Source organism: Schistocerca serialis, chromosome 7 (assembly GCF_023864345.2).
Source record: "Schistocerca serialis cubense isolate TAMUIC-IGC-003099 chromosome 7, iqSchSeri2.2, whole genome shotgun sequence".
In the NCBI taxonomy this organism is placed as follows: domain Eukaryota; kingdom Metazoa; phylum Arthropoda; class Insecta; order Orthoptera; family Acrididae; genus Schistocerca; species Schistocerca serialis.
Genome location: NC_064644.1, coordinates 303,357,542 through 303,369,601, shown reverse-complemented (window position 1 = coordinate 303,369,601; position 12,060 = coordinate 303,357,542).

Here is a 12,060-nt window from a genome sequence, read left to right as displayed (position 1 = left end):
CTTGAATCCGGTCTGACCGTGTATCCACAGATTGTTTTTCTAGAGGTAGTTCCTAATATTATGATACAGTATAGGTTCCAAAATCTTACTGCAAATCGATGTCAGTGATATGGGTGTATAATTCATCGGATTACTCCCACTTCCTTTCTTGGAAATTGCTGTAAATTGTGCAACTTTCCATTCAATATGTAAGGATATTTCGTCGAGCGGGCGGTTGTATACAATTGTTAAGTACGGCGTTATTATATCATTACACTCTGAAAACACTTTTATTGGTGTACGATATGGAAAGGAGGAATTGCCGTTTTTAAGTGATTTATGCTGCTTTACTATGCCGAAGATCTCTACTTCTAAGTTACCCTAATTGATCACAAACGTAGTTCTCTCTCTTCGTAAATCTGTGATGTATCGTAAGTGAACTGCGATAAGAATTGCACAACTTCATTCGTTCCGGTCTTTTGCGGATTGAAAGTAGCCATAAAAAATTTCCCGCCATCTTCCTCAGACAGTACGCCTTCCCCCATGTGAACCAATTTTCCTTGAGGAGAGAGGAACGTTGGCATCATTGAGGTCACGGCCGGTGAAGGCAATAAAGTTCTCTATTAGCTTTGAGGACGTTGCAGCCAGCGAATGTGATTTCGTTCCATGATGTGACGTTAGTATCGACGTTTACGTGGACCTATCCTGAAATTTCTCAGGAGTGTGCAGTGATAATGGCGCAACAACTAATAATAAATTTATGTTGACCATTAAAACATATCTGCGCTCTCAACTACTACCACCACTCTCATGTATCAGACGCAACCCCCCGAGTTGCAACTGTCTTATTCCAATATTCCATTTTTAACCTTGTTGTGTCTATTTTCCATAAAATCACATTACTAAACTATTTCAACTACATCTGTTTTCGTTCATTTTTGGCGCAAGAAAATGACCTCTGTCTACATTTATTATGAGTTTATAAAAGCACAAATGGTTCATCACATGTAAACCTCTAATTTTTCGAGACCGAGTACTGTAAAGGTCACAATACTAGTTTTCTCGCCATGGCGATAGTATAGGGATGAATGCTGAGCTTCTTACTTCTTAACTGGGTAAGTCAGCGCCACTGCTACGGTTGCAGGTTCGAATCCTGCCTCGGGCATGGATGTGTGTGATGTCCTTAGGTTAGTTAGGTTTAAGTAGTACTAAGTTCTAGGGGACTGGTGACCACAGATGTTAAGTCCCATAGTACTCAGAGCCATTTGGGTAAGTCATTGAAATTCAGTATAACAGAAGTCACGTGCAATAGGGTGTTGTTGTTGCTGTCGTTGTTGCTGCTGCTGCTGTTATTGTTGTCGTCTTGAGTCCAAAGACTATATCAATTCGGCTCTCTGTGCTAGCCTATTCTGCAGTCTGGTTTCTGTACAAGTTGTAAATAAACTTTCGCTCCCCGTATTTTGTACCTGTTACCTTCAGAATTTCAGTATCATCCAGCCAATAATGTTAAAAAAATTTCGAAATGTACAAATTTTGTGCGTGATGGTTTGCATTTCTTTATCGTACTTTCTAGTATAAGTTGTAAGGTCTGTATTGCCACGCGCGTTCCTATATTTGTACGGAACCCAAACTGATCTTCGTCGAGGTCGCCTGTTTAATATATCTTGCACACTACATGGAACAATTTGGTCATGACTGGTTCATCCAAGGATGCCAAGATGCCAATAATTGTGAGGGCTTGTAGTAAATTCCAGCGCTAATAACCTCGGCATTTAACGCCCGTATACTCGTAGTACATTCCAAATGTCTTGTTTTCACTTAGGTCATTGCTCTGTCAAATTCTTCTCGAAGTAACATATCTACCATTTCATCCTTACCTTCTCCCTCCTCTCTTTCTTCAACATTATCCTCCACTTTGTATTCCATACGCTTCCTTTACCTAGTATAAAGAGAGGAAATAAACTGTTGTTGTTTCCTCAGTTGAACTGCGTACTACAAGCTGAGAGACGTGACATATTTCTGTGGATGCTGAAAGAAGCTCGCTACGGTTTGACCGGTTTTACACCCATTAAGCCCCAAATAATGGTACCGAAAACAAAATATCTATTCGAAATGTATCTCGTAGCCAAATTGTTGTGACAGTTAAAATAACTTAGACAAGTAAATATAATTTCTAATAGGGTACTGCTTTAGCTAATGTTATGCATTGTTGACGTAAAATGACAATGCCCTCGGTGTTGAAGATCAAGAGTAATTTTTATTCGTAGCGTAGAGTGAAAATGCTAGCTGTTCATGTCAAAGTCCTCTTAAACGTCAACCCACATGTTTGTTTCACTTTTAATAACATAAATAGGTACTAACATAATACGGTAAATTAACCTATGTGTAGCTCCACATTACAGTTTTACAATTTTTTGCTGCCCATTTTGTCAGTATGTACCGGTAATGAAAATCTTCAAGAAGCGTCTCAGATACATATAAAATAGTTATTGCTACAGATAAGAGTTTGCTGAAAATAATATTGTGAACTTAATTAAACAGTAAAACACTTTCGTTAAATACGGCACTATTCGAAACTGACTGTATTAACAACGTCCCATTTCCGCCCAGAAGCACGTTACTAGCTTCAAATTTCTTCTTATTCACACGTTCAACGTTGTTTTATCAAAAACGCCGTTGTGCATCACTTTCGAAAATAAAGTTCTTATGATAAAATTCTTATCATTCATGCGTTTCTCATCATTTATGACGATAAAGGAAATGAACGAAGATTGTCGGAATTCTAATATCTCGCTTATTTCTATCCTGCGGTGGGTGTGCACCAAAATAACTGACCCGGCAGTGCAAAGCGATATATTTTAGGGAACTTCTACCAGTTTCTTTAACGGTAAAAGTCAGGATATGCCTCAAAACAGCTGTCGTTTCGAGCTATCTCTGACGTGTCCAAGAATGGAGAAGCCATAGGAGCTAATTGTCCGCCATCTTAACTTCTTAAATAATTAAAGATATGTATATTGCGTCATTTATTCTCCGTCACGATGTGATGTATAGATCTGACAATCAAACTGACTGCCACTTGTACAGGGGTATATGTATACTGTTACATTTATCCGACGTCACTGTGTGACGTATGTAGTTGCCAGTTTCACGTGGTTGTCAGTAAGATCAGGCACTTTCATTGCACCCTCAGTAGGTCAGGCTTGAGAACAAGGGGGGCCAATCCGCGGCCTGCGCTAGTTTTTGGGCCGCGGATTTGTTTCATACGAAAGAAACATTTAACATTTATTTCACGTAAACCGCCGAAAGAGCATTCCATCAGGGGTCTTTCGTATCATATTCAGTTACAATAGGAATATCTCAGTTCATTGATTCAACTATAGTTAGATTTTCGTCTGTATTCCTATTCGAAAAAAAGCACTGAGTTGGATTTATTTTGAGAAGGCCACGCGCCATCTTGAAGAAAATATAATTCGCCTTAGCGGTATGTAACCAACAATTGTCAGTGTTATGGATTGTGGAACTGCAAGTAAAGCCAGCTTTCATCTTTTTGCAATTAATCTTTGATGCGTGTCTTTAATTTTAGTAGGCTTGCATTTAGTTTTTGTGTTCAGTTGTCTTGAGCAGGTACAACAATCGACCTTAGGAATGGTTTCTACCTCAGTACCTTAACGTAATTTAATTAGTACAAAATAAATAAACTCTCAATTGTAATAATGTGGTTTTACTGATGACTTTAAGAATTGCGCATTACAAAGGTAGAAATGGGACCCTCCTAATGCAACTTCATCCACCTGTCTTTCTCTCTTATTTGCAGCAACTAATAATGTTATCGGCTTCAAATGTAGAATAGTTTTAAGAAACAATCATAGCAAAAGAAGTCGAAATAGAGGTCGAATATTTAAAGTAATGCTGCTAGGTTAAGTGAAGCATATGTAATTTTTTATATTTATGGTGGATGACGTTCAGAACTAAAATATCAGTTCCCGAAAGCAGTTCAATGCTGCTGTCAAAAATTGTCAAGAGAACAAACTATGCAGTTTCCTAAGTGAATACAAACTCAAATGAAAAACCGATATCCCGATGAGCAGTGTGGCTCTGTGGTACGATGCTACCTTTCCATATGGAGCGCCAGGTTTCGATTGCCTGGTGAGTTGTACTTTAAAACACAGCTGCATAGTTTAAATATACTTTTGAATATAGTCGCATGCTCTACGAGCACTTCCGTGAAGATTGAAAAAAAAAAAAAAAATACTGCGCTCGAGGCTGGTAACTGCTGGATTGTTCGAGTCTAGTTTCAGTCATTACTATTTTAATTTTTTCCCGTTCAGTTCAAATACCTACGTCATATAAACACATGCTTATTAGCATAAATTTATTTGTCATTTTTACGAAAAATGCACGTCTTCTTATTTCTAATTACATATCATACACAAAAATGAAGTTTTCACTGCAGATTAAACCATTAATCACCGATCTTTTTTGTGTAAGGCCGTTTAAAAGAAACAAATATATTTCAAATTAATTTTTTTCCATCATGATGCACCTTCAGGGAAATGCCCGTGGAACATGATCCTTTGTTTAAAAATTTGCCACAACTGGGAATCGAAGGCCACCCATGTGGCAGCTCGACATCCCACCACAGAGCCACGCAGTCCATCAAAGCAGTCAACTTTCTTTAAGGTGTTAATCAACTTCAGGGAACTTTAAAGTACATTTTGTTGGGAATTTTTGAGAGTTGCATTGAACCCTTTAGGTAACTGATATTTGATTCTGACCTTCACGTGAAAAAAAATAAAATAAAAAAAAACTTCGATTACCTTGTGGTCTCTTCGCCAGTTTCTCAGTTATGGTGAAACTTACAGAGGAGTTGAGGACTTTTCAAAACAAGTGGACTGTAAACAATTTTTTGAGGAATATAAAACAATGAATCTGGGTTTCAAAACAATATAACATCAAACGGCATTACGAGACTAAATATAGAAATATGTTTGATAAGAACAAGGGACAAATCTGACAACACCCGGTAAATGATCTAAAAGAGAAACTTTTCCCTCAGCAGCAGGTGTCTACAAGGGCGAATTCAGAGTCAACATACTATGTGATAGCGAGTTGTACAGTAGCTGTGATCTTGGCAAAAAAAAGCCATATTCAGATGGCGGAGTTGTTAAGGAACGCTTAGAGACCGTCGTTGAAATTGTGTGTCCAGAAAAGGTTTCTCAAAAATAAGCCTGTATCGTCAAACTATTATTAGAAGTGTGGACAACATGGGAAACAAATTCGAGATAATTTTAAATATTTTACTCTGCAGCTTCGAATGAATGTACAGTAATGGCGGTTACTGCCCAAGTGGCGATTTATGTTACAGGTGTTGATGCCCATTTTAATTAACCAGAAGAATTAGCGACATTGTATCCACTTAAGTCACGAGATTTGTTAAAAGCAGATGTATAGAACAAATGTTCACATGGAAAACTCTTCGAGTGTAGCAACGACTTAAGTTAGTATCAACAATGATTCACTTAGTTCAGTTAAACAAAGCCAGACATCCCACTACCTTCGTATTTCATAACATTGTATAGTAAATGTTCTGTCCTCAGATTCGTTTTATTTTCTTTAAAAAACAAGTTAATATTTCTTGTTTGTTTTGATTGACAAAACAAAAATTGGTAATGCGACCCGCGCGGAAATCCCCTCTAAACAATTTGGTCCACCTGCCGGAAAGGTTGGCGACCCCTGCTTGAGGATGAACCGGTCGATTTGAAAACAGTTGCCAAAATATAAACTGCAACTGTAACAGATTTGGAATGCACTCTTCAGAAATAAAAGGGCTGCCTGTCTCACATCAACAAGGTGTTGAAATTGCGTAAAATGGGAATGTAATTTTTTCTGTTGGCCGAGAGATTAGTCTAACGATTTTTACAAATCCTGAACAGATAAACAAAATTTTCATATGGATAAACTGCCCCGTAGTCATTATTCAGCGACTTCTTAGAACTATTGTTTACTACTCATACTTCGTTCTGTACATTTGTCATGAAACGTGCATTCCGACTCTCTGAAAGGGTCTGTATTTTAGACATCTGAGGAGTAAAGCGTGTAGAATGGAATAATATAGGGTACTGTAAAATTTGGAACACGTTACATGTGTTAATGGAGATGCTGTTTGTAGTTCGCGTAAAAGAGCAGAAAAATCCTAATTCAGAGCAAGAAGCCCCGCCCAGAGACGTGATTTGTTTCAGGAGTTGTCCGTAAAGCAGCCTGTTCCGATGTTGTTGCGCTCGCTCTCGGCATTAGCGCTTGTGCCAGCGTTCTGAGCAATTGATTGTGCCGCGACCGACGTGTGCTCCTCCTGGGGCTGCAATTGCCAGCTTGCGCATGCGCGGTTGCGCACCCAGCCAGGCGCGCGCGAGCACAAGCACCGCCCCGCCAGATCTCATCAGTGTTAGCGGCCGGCTGTCACACGAACGTAGCGACGGAACACCCGTCAGACAACACACAGTAGCGGCAGCGGCGGCTTTCGGGGATCTAATGTCCGCGCGGAACCTAGCGAGCTGTGGAATTACCACTGAACGTATATCCGTGCGGCACACGCGTGCCAACTTAGGTGGACGTCGTGAAAGCGGGGGAATCACCGCCGCTCGGCGTTTAAATGGGCCTGGGGGCGCGAGCGGCCGATCCTATCGGTCGCAGATGCGACTCTGCCTTCCACGAAAAGCGGATTGGCCGGTAGTACAGGCGGCACTGTAGCAGCTTTCTGGCTAGGCAGACGTAGGTAATTATGATCCCGGCAGCCTAGACGGTTAGAGGGGACATGCCCTTACTGAGGATAGCACCAAGGTTAGGGAGGAAAGGGGACGCGTGCAGATTTCATCCGGTATTCAATTACAGGAAAGTGTGGCAGTTCAAGACAGCAAAACGAAAGCCGAATTTGTAAACTTCACGTAGGAGACTCTCATATGGACAACATAGTAATGAGCGTCCCTGGCGTAGAAAAACCACTGAAGAATTTGAAAACGGATAACTGACCTGGTCTGGATGGAATCCCAGTTTGGTATTTCAAAGAGTACTCTACGGCATTGGCTCCTTACATAGCTTGCATTTATCGCGAATCTCTTGCCCAGCGGAAAGTCCCAAGCGACTGGAAAGTAGCGCAAGAGACACCTGGCATAACAAGGGTAAAAGAACGGACTCGCAAAATTAAAGACCAATATCTCTAACATCGTTTTGCTGCGGAATCCTTGGAAAAATTCTCAGTTCGAAAATCATAAATTTTCTTGAGACCAATAATCTTATGTCCACGAATCAGCATGGTTTTAGAAAAAGTATAAGTTAATAAGGATGAGTAGCAAAAAAACTCGTAATGTTTGGTTAAGCATTAGTAGTTTTGTTTGCCTCAGTCACGTCGTTTAAATACCTGGGCGTAAGATTCTAAAGCGATATAAAATAGAACGAACATGTCGGGATTTTGGTAGGAAACGTGAATGGTCGACTTCGGTGTACTGGGAGAATTCTAGGAAATTGCGGTTCATTTGTAAAGAAGACCGCATATAGGACGCTAGTACGACCCATTCTTGAGTATTGCTCGAGTGTTTGGGATCCGTTGCAGGAAGGATTGAAGGAAGACGTCGAAGCAGTTCAGAGGCAGTCTGCTGGGTTTGTTACTGGTGTATTCGAACAACACACAGGTGTTAATTAGACGCTTCGGGAATTCAAACGGGAATCCCTGGAGGCAAGGCGACGTTCTTTTCGAGACACGCTATTGAGAAAATTTGAAGCTGACTGCCGGACGGTTCTACTGTCTCCAACAGCCGGCCGGGGTGGCCGAGGGGTTCTAGGCGCTACAGTCTGGAACCGCGCGACCCATACGGTCGCAGGTTCGAATCCTACCTCGGGCATGGATGTGTGTGATGTCCTTAGGTTAGTTAGGTTTAAGTAGTTCTAAGTTGTAGGTGACTGATGACCTCAGATGTTAAGTCCCATATTGCTCAGTGCCATTTGAGCCTCCAACATAGATAACGCATGAGAACCACGAGAAATTAGGGTTCATACGGAGGAATATAGGGAGTCGTTTTCTCCTCGTTCTGTTTGCGAGTGGAACAGGAAAGGAAAAGACTATCAGTGGTACGGGATACTCTTCACCACACACCATAAGGTGGAATGCGCGGTATCGATGTAGGTGGAGACTTCGAGGTAGATGTAGACTGATGAGCCAAACCATTATGACTACCGGATTAATATCGATCTGATTCATCTTTGGACTGCATTACAGCAGCAATTCTGCCTGGCAAGAACTAGATAAATACTTTGTACTGGGTGAAACATTTGGTTTCCAGAGACCATTTCAAGTCACAAAAATCAATGATGTGTATAAGCAGACAGAAGCGAGAAACAAAAATTTCTGCAAGGCTGGGATTCGAATCCAGGTCTGTGATTCGTGCCTCAGCCAATTTGGTATTCCCCCTAAACGCGAACAGCATCGAGGAGGCTCCACAACTGCATTGGAAATGCACCTCAGCAACAAGCCAAACAGGGGATTCTGACTGAAACCCAGGCACAGGTGTTTCAATCTGATAAAACTATATGGTTCCAGAGACTTTTCACGTCTCAGACATCTTTGTTGACAGGGTGATTTTTTCCACAGTATACGAACTATAGGGATTGATCGAGATGAGTATACGGAACAAGAAAGGCCAATTTAACTTATGTCCGGAAATTCATGATTTCCGTGCTTACTTTGCCAACTTTGTTGCAGAGAGTGCGGTCTAATACGCGCTGTACCATGCAGCTGGAGCTACAATACGCATAGTTTCCTCCTAGAGGGTGGTACTGTTCCTCATACGTCATGCTCTAGAGCCCTCTCCTGCCATAATAATTGGTGATATTGTGTCCGATTCACTTCTCTTGCTGACTCACAGTGTAGTGAATGTGACACAGCGTTCTACACAATTGTTCTGCGTTCGAATCGAGAGCTTGGGAACATAGTGTTTACTCACGGAATGGCAAATGGCAACGGGCGGAAGGCATCAAGATTGTATCAGGAGACCTACCCCGCCGACAACAAACACAGCATTGTATGTTTGAAACAGTGTTTCACCGTTTGTCTGAGACAGGGTCATTTTAGAAAGCAGCAAATCGTGAAGGACGTAACCGAAATGTTCGGACACTTGGAGGAGACTTGGAGGAAAATGTGACTAACACTGTGGAAGGTGACCGTCGTGTCAATAACAGGTAGTTGGCCTGCCAGTCAGGAATCCGTCTCTGCTGCTTGTCGCTTTTATTAACGTTCATCCCGTATACATCATAAATCCTTTGTAGGTTGCCGGAGGTATATCGCACCACATGTTCACAAACAAGTTGCACAATTTCAGTAAGCACGAGACGATGATTTGAGGTTAGGGAGGTGGACGATAGCGCCTCATACGTATTCCCTCGGTTTCAGATAAGGAGAATTCGCAGCGAGAGTTCACTTTATCTAGGCTTACAATCACTTATATTCGCGATCGGGAAACAAACCTCGAAAATCCGGACATTCGGGTCCAGTTACATTATCCTCCCGGACCAACATACAGTCCTGGATCCCGCAGTATCGAGATATTACGTTTGGACACCGAAGTGTCGCGCGTAACATACTCTCGCACAATTGCGTTGCTTACGCGAAACTGTCTGGTGGGAAGGGGGGATTACCACTGTGCATGCGATCGTCGATTGTCGGTGGCTTCTCATTGTTGCCGGCGGCTGTGCCCGAGCGGCTCCAGGCGCTTCAGTCCGGAACCGCGCTGCTGCTACAGTCGCAGGTTCGAATCCTGCCTCAGGCATGGATGTGTGTGTTGTCCTTATGTTAGTTAGGTTTAAGTAGGGGGACTGATGATGTCAGATGTTAAGTCCAATAGTGCTTAGAGCCATTTGAACCATTTTTTCTCATTGTTCTCATTATGGAAAATATTTGTACACTAGAACGTTATATATATATATGACTAACGAAATTAACTTCGCGCCTCTCTTAAGTGTCGTTAAAATAATATTCATTACAATCCATTTACTTCTAGACATTCGACATTCTTCAGACAGAAGGCCATGCATTACGGTGGAGAGATATACATAAAGAAACTCTCAAGACGCCCCTGGACGCTCTCAAAACTGGGACAAATCTGGAGATACAAGGACATGTGTCAGCTCTATTAACAAGTTACTTACTGTATTATTTCAAGTACCAATCTCACCTCTGACAAGGACAGCTACACTGCTGGAAGATGCCACTGATGTTGGGGCAGACATCAAGCGTGAATAGATGCGTATTGTCCAGAATAATTTTCACATAGTCCACCACAGCTGTCATGGGAGCCTTCGATTACTATCGCAGGTCCCACGGAAGGCCAGGAAAATGACCAGCATAGCAGAAGACTGCGCCAGACGGCCTCGTCCATGGGTGGTGCATGTATCGAACAGCCGTTTGGTTTTACACCGGCGTGTCCTGACACGGCCGTCGACCTTTTGTAACAAGAGATGTGATTCATTTGACCAGGTGATAAGTTTCCATTGATCAGTGGTCCAGTCTCGAAGGCCCCGTGTCCATTGCAATCGTAACTGTGAATGACGTAGGATCTACGTGAGAACATTTAATGATCATAAGCCACGGAGCTACATGCTCCGTATCCACTGAATGGTGTGCTATGGTCACTTTTGTCTGCAACAGCACTGTACTTCGTCGTCAGATCTTCCACTGACTGCAGCCTATACTGTTTTATAAAGCGAAAACGGGAGCCGATTCCACAATTTGTGACGTGCCTTTGGCGTCCAGTATCTTGTGGTCCTGTGGATTTCCTCATTTGCGTGCCTCATAATCTCTAGAATGGTTTCCCATAAGTCTGTTCCGCTTATGTGGCTTCCTTACTGCGTCACGTACCCGCAACGCCGACAACTGGTATTCGTACTAACAATGAGGAGTCGGCATAGTGTTTTGTCTCATCAGAGTACATTCATGGAAAATTTGTATCTGGTTTTGAGCCTAACATTGGTTAAGACTCTTTATACCGTATATAACTATGAAAATGGGACAACCTTTCAGACGTGATGGACAGACAAGCCGGCCGCTGTGGCCTTGCGGTTCTAGGCGCATCAGTCTGGAACCCCGCTGCTGCTACGGTCGCAGGTTCGAATCCTGCCTTGGGCATGAGTTTGTTTGATGTCTTTAGGGTAGTTAGGGTTAAGTAGTTCTAAGTCTAGGGGACTGATGACCTCAGATGTTCAGTCCCATTTTGCTTAGAGCCATTTGAACCATTTGAACTTATCTTAGAAGACTAAAAAGAGAAAACTCACTTTTATAGTATTTATAAATTAAGAAAAAGTTATTGATAACGGTAACTAGGAAACACCAACTGAAATTCTGAAGGTAGCACGGGTAAAAAAGTGGGAGCGAAAAGTTGCCTACAGCGGCAGTTATGAAGAGTCAAACTACATGAAAAGGAAATGATATGTGAGAATGCACTGAGACGGGTTGCAGTCTGTTTCCAATGTTATTCAATCTCTACACTGAGCAAACAGTAAATGAAATCAAGCAGAAATTTGAAAATGAAATAAATGTTCAGGGAGAGGTGAAATAATTGTCGATAGTATTATAATTGTGTCAGAGACGACAAAGTTCTTGGAGGGTCAATTGAACGTAATGGATTGCATCTTGAAGAAAGGCTAAATGACCCATAGCCACAAACCTTAAACAAGTATTTAATGTGGCCGATTTAAATCAGCGATGCTTAGGGAAAGAGATTAGAAAATGAGACACTGAGGGTAGTAGGTGAATTACACTGTTTGTGCAGTAAGGTAACTGACAAAGACTGAAATAGAGAAACATATAAAACGCCGACCAGCACTAACAAGAGAAGCATTTCAAGAAAGAAAAGTTTTATTACTGCCGAAAATGAATTTAGGTGTTAGGATCCCCTTTTTGAAAGCCCGACGGTCGTTCCAAAAGCAAGTTTTGTCACTGTATTTCACACGGAAACTTTATTTCCAAAACCTAATACACCATGGCACCGTGAACTACACATCTTGTAATGTTTTTGGACATAGTCTTCTCCGATACTG